The sequence below is a fragment of the Papaver somniferum genome, chromosome 6 (genome assembly GCF_003573695.1).
Source record: "Papaver somniferum cultivar HN1 chromosome 6, ASM357369v1, whole genome shotgun sequence".
Lineage (NCBI taxonomy): Eukaryota > Viridiplantae > Streptophyta > Magnoliopsida > Ranunculales > Papaveraceae > Papaver > Papaver somniferum.
Window position 1 is genome coordinate 176,199,101 of NC_039363.1, and position 6,183 is coordinate 176,205,283.

Genomic DNA, 6,183 nt, shown 5'->3' on the forward strand with positions numbered 1-6,183 from the left:
TTTGTTTATGGTTCAAAAGTTGATTAAAAGATGAAAAACTATAACACTGATTGTTTGCAACGATGTATTGGTGTTGCAAAACAAAGGACTGACTGTTACAAAGAACTCACTGTAGCAGCGTTACGAATTTGAGACTCTGTTCTTATTTGCAACGCTTGTTCTTCAGCAGCAGCAGCAAAAACTTGGGTTTTCCTGCAACTTGATCAATTCAGCTCTGTGGTGTTACAAACTTCTCTGCGACTGCTCCAATGACTTCGTCCCCTTCCCTGGAAATCGAACACACCTTTTATACTGCTCAGAAACCTAAAAATAAAGATTAATTCTCTCTTTTTCTTTTCGTGCAAGCCACGAAAATAATCTTCTCTGCCGATTTCCTTAAGCGTTCTTAAGACTTCCACATCATCTGAAACTCTTCCTTAGATAGAATATCACCTTAGGAAAAAATCTCACGCCTTTAGTCTCCCTGAAATTCCTAAAATAATTCCACAAAGTTTCTGTGTTCACTTCAACCTCTGTTTCCTTTTTTCGGATTATCCAGCCAAATTTGATCGATTCCAGCGCACATACCAAGCTTGTTATGCTCAATCACGTCCATCCCAACAAATTTCAGCGATTGAATCTCTCTAAAACACCTTCGAAATCAATCCCCAACTCTGGTTCGTCTGCAATATTTTTTCCCGCCAATTTCTGAGTTTAAAAACGATGAAGATGACCTCCCCCTATCCTGTGCTGGTCTCCCTTTAGCAGCTGTCTGGAAATGGATGCCCCTTAGTAATTGGTTACCCCTTATCCATTTGAGGGGTCCGAATAGCAAGTCTCCTCCGGGGATGCCCCGCACAACTTTTCGAGCAGATTTTTCCAAAAATGTTTATTGGCCAAAAATACCTACACACACATAAAACACCACAATAAGTACAAAAATGAGCACTACCAATATATAGAATCGAGATAAATTAGACACAAAAATGTGTCTATCAGTAACCGTACCTAAACGTATACACCTTGTTAGCTCAACAATAGTTGACCGAAGTTAGCCATATGAACACTTCCATATCAACCTTATTCATCTTAACCACAACTAGTTCAAATGACTCAAATGAAACTAGTTCTAGAGTTGTTCAATTGTTTATATCCTCATAGAAGTATACAAGATACAATTGAAACAAAATCGGTTTGATTCACTCGAATCTATTCATGAACATTATTAGCCACGGTTTGCAAAAGATTTCATTCCTTGTTATATTAATGTATTATTAGTTCATGAACCAACCGATTTTAGAACATAACTCACTCAAGTATGCAAACGGGTACGCATACTTAAGTAGCCGGACTTGGACTGTGTTCGACAGTACGCAAACAGGTATGCATACTGTCACACATCCAAACATCAGTTGAAATCAGTATGTGTATGGGTACGCATACCAAAGTTCCCGGACTTCAACTGAGTTCACCAGTACGTGTACGGGTACGCATACCAAGTCTCTCAGACTTCACCTGACCTGGCCAGTACGCATACAGGTATGCATACTACACCGGTCTTGGATCAACATATATGTAAGTACGCATACTATGTCTATAATCCAATTAAGGTTAAGTGTTCGAAACTCTCATTTCAACCATTGAAACATTCTTGGAAGACGACAATAGTTATCTCACACAAACTATTAGCTTCAAAGCAATTTTCAAGTGATCGAATGATCAATATGAAACATTATGAGTCTACATCAAATGATTATCTCACACAAATCATATAATATGTTACCAGGAGATTTTCACATGATCATCTTTTGACTTTCATCAAGAATATAAGATGAACTTGGTTAAAGCTAAAGCTTACCAACACATATTTCGAGAAATATGTAAGTGAGTTAAACTCAGCTCGAGATATCAAATGTGTATAAATCGAATATTATATAGTTATACGACTTTTGTCTCAAGTAGGAGATAGAGTAGAAATAGACTTTCCGAGTGATAGATGAGTTTCAGTCTCCACATACCTTTTGTTGATGAAGTTCCCCAAGCTCTCCTTAGTAGTTCTTCATCTTCAATTGATGAACACCGTGAAGTCTAAAGCTCAACTACACAATTTATCCTAGTCCGAGACATAGCTATAAGTAGACTAGAAATCAAAACTTATAGTTTTGATCACTAAGCTTGACAAACAAGCTTGAGATATCAACGCTTGCGAGTTCGACCGAGCAGTGATCTAACAATCTCCCCCTTTGTCAATTTTAGTGAAAAACTATCAATACATATGGATTACAAAATAAATAAAACTGTGTAGCTTCTCATCCAAATGCTTGATCTCTTTGGTTCTTCAACATTACTCGAAATCTTCGTCACTTCCAAGTACTCCAGTGATTCTGAACGTGTTCAACTCAGTATCATAGTTATTGAAGATCCTTAGCCATAACAATGAGAAAACAGTTACTCTCAATCATTGTTATACAATGTCATAGTATTATTACACAACATCAAAGTTCAATTGTATCACAACTTTGACAACAATACTATGGTGATATTTATCACTCCCCCTTAGTCAGTACTTCATCTCATAATGAAAACCACTCCCCCTTACATAATGATCCTTAAACCATATGTATTTGTAGTGTGAACTACACAATAATTCTCCCCCTTTTTGTCAATATAAATTGACAAAGGTACGAAAACTATTGGGATACTAATGAAATTTTCATAGAGATACTTCATGACCAAAAGAGAACATATCAACTTTGTTTAGATGCAATCTTATAGTCGAAACTAAATGCATTCATCAAGGAGTTTATAAAGATACAAGAAAACTCCTACAATATTCCACAGCCGCACTCCTCACAAAGACTTGGCAGTTAAGCACAACTTCAAATAAAACCTCTCCCCCATAAAATGTCATTCCCGAAAGAACAACAAGGGCGACCTTACTTTTGCAAGAAAATAAGGATTTCTTTTGACATAATCAAATCACATGAAACATGAATTTGTATCCAAAAAATCTCAATTGAATTAACCACAAAGAAACTGATTAATACAATTGGCCATGCTCAACATAAGAAAACTTACGGAGCAACACAGTATTTTCACAAAGATGTGGATCAGGGAAAGACCAATACTACGGAATATTCAAAGACTCATTCTCTTTTTCATTACTATTTGCACAATGACATATAATAAACTTAATCTTTGGTGTCAAAAGTTCATTCTATCTTTCATCAATATTTGCATAAAGACATATGATAGACTTAACTTTTGAGCATGTATGGACAATCATAGTTCACGGACGTAAACACACATATCCCATAACAATTTGCAATATATAAAACCAATGAAGATTAATACTGCAAAAGCATCTTCCAAATAACTTAGAATTTAAATAAATAAATATAAAAACATTGCAAGATAAAAACCGTTGGCAATAGCTATGTGTACTCATAATAATTACTATTCCAATCCCTAGTTGTCCTTCTTAAAAAACAAGAATAAATTCTCATAAGAAGTTTCCTAGACATTGAGACCCTCTTAAAAATTCTTTATCGTCCTAGAACTCCTTATCGTTAACAGCCATGGGAACATAAGGTTCATGAAGATAGGAGTCAATTCCAACAAACCTTCTACACTGATGCCGAACATGGCCTTCTAAATTTCGAGAGTCCTCAAAACAATAGCCTTTATTTGCTGAATCTCCTTTCTTGTTTCCTTCAACTCTTCAAGAACACCAGAAAACTTCTGGAAATTTGAAGGAACAACACTTGGCTTCCTCACATTCCTTCTTTTTCTTTTCAAAGTTTGAGGCGAAGGAGATTTAACTTTTTCCTTCATGATTGATGGCTTAACAATCACATTAATATCTTTTCCATCAGAAGACATAATACTTGGAGTCTCCATTCAAGTATGAGATTGTGGGAGGAAATCACAAATCAGACTCAACAAGCTATCTTGTGATAAAAAGAGTTTTTCAGAGAAGGAAAAAGGAATGTAGGGTTACAGAACCTTTATACAAAAGGAATTCACGTACACACAATTCTAAACCCTAAAAATGGCAGAATTGTCGATTTTAACCCTCTTTTATTGATCAAACAAGGAAACCCTTTTCAATATCAATTATATATAAAAGATGGAAGAATTCCAAACAGGCGAAACCAAAAAAGAAAAAAAAAACTTTTCCTAAAGCCTGAAGTGTGCAAACTTTTGTCTCTTTGGAACCAGGCACATGAGACAAGATACACCAACAATACAATTAAGTTGTGCTGGGGTGAACAATAATATGTCCACCATACCCTTCTTGAACGGAATTCTTAAATTCATGTTTAACAGACTGTTCAGACTGTATTGTTTTCTCTAGCGGTCTAGTCTTTTCTTTGGAAATTAACTTCTTTGGAGAAGATATGGGTTTACATACCCCAGACGATTTCTGAACTCGTTTGAGATTGTTTGCTAATCAATTTGCTCTTTGTTGAAGTTTGTTGACATATCTTATCTTATGTTTGTACTTGAAGCATTTTGAGAGTTCATGACTCTTAAGAGTACAATAAGAACATGTTAACAAGGAGGATGGTTCAGACGCCATAGTTGTGCAAGCTGCTAGACACATGGTGGAACCTGAAAATTCAGAAATAGAATTTCCAGCAAACATAGAGAAATTCATTTTTTCTTCCTGAATGGTTGGGGTTTCTTCTGAAAGAATATCAATATTGATGTATGTATTGCTACAATTATCAAAATCAATATTTTGGCAGAGGAGTGCAACACTTGAATTTTTGTCTTCATTAGAATTGTAGTGATCAGACATTTCATCAAGAGTTGCAGTAAGACCTTTGTTCCCAGTGTATTTTCTACGATTCGGACACTCATTTGCAAAATGACCAAATCCTTTAAACTTAAAGCACTGTGGCATATGCTCGTCATCAGTATTACAAGTATCCCTATTTTTAGGAGAAACACGATTATGAGGTTTAACTGATGACCTAGGTTTATCTCTAGTGAACTGTTTACTTTTCTTCAAAAGAAGATCTCTAAAATGTCTTGTGATCGAAGAGACTGACTTGTCAAGATCATCATCTGATGAATCAGTCTCAGAAGGATCATTTTCAGATATGCCAACACTTTTACTTTTATCAAGTACTTTTGTGTTCTTTTGTGCTTTGAAAGCAATATCCTTTCCATATTTTGATGTATGCTCATGATCAAAGATCTTTAACTTCCCAACCAAGGTATTTCTGGAAAGAGTGTTAAGGTTATTTCCTTCAACGATGGCATGCTTCTTAGAATCGTAATTGGCTGGTAACGATCTGAGAATTTTCATCACAATGTCATTTTCAGGAATAGTCTTACCCAATGCAAAAGATGCATTAACAATTTCAGACACTTTGTGATTAAACTCATCAAATGAATCTTCATCAGCCATACGAAGGTTTTCCCAATCAGAATTTAGGTTTTGAAACCTAACTTCCTTTTCAGAGGTATTCCCTTCAAATACAGTTTCTAAGATATCTCAGGCTTTTTTAGACTTAATGCACGTAGACACATGGTGCTGAAGATCTGGGGTAATTGAAAAGGCGGGGATCTAACAACACCACCCAATATTTCGATTTGCAATCTGTATGGACTAACTCCGAAATACTTTTCTAGAGAATCAACTAGACAGTCAGACTCAATCTAGATAAAAAGTATCTCAAGGAGTTATTATCTCAATCTCTCGATTTGATCTTTACTCAAGCAAATAGAAATATGCGAATCTTTATAAAAGAGAGATAACTTGGACGGTACCAAAGACCAATGTCCAAGGATCAATCAATATCAATCAACAACTAAAGGTTGGATTTCCAATTGATGATCACGAACGCACAACCTGTATATTTCAATTATATAAAATATAATGCGGAAAAGAAATAATATAGACACCAGAAATTTTGTTAACGAGGAAACCGCAAATGCAGAAAAACTCCGGGACCTAGTCCATATTGAATACACACTGTATTAAGCCGCTACAGACACTAGCCTACTACAAGCTAACTTCGAGTGAGATAAGCGCTTTCTCTGTCGTCAAAACTTGTTTGTTGAGAGTTCAACCTTGCTTCAGATTCTTCAAGTTTCTCTTCCAACAAAAAGTACTTTTGATAAAGATTATCACATTCAAGTGACTTCTTACGTAGGTTTTCCTCAGAATCCTTGAGGATCGATTCGCAAGAA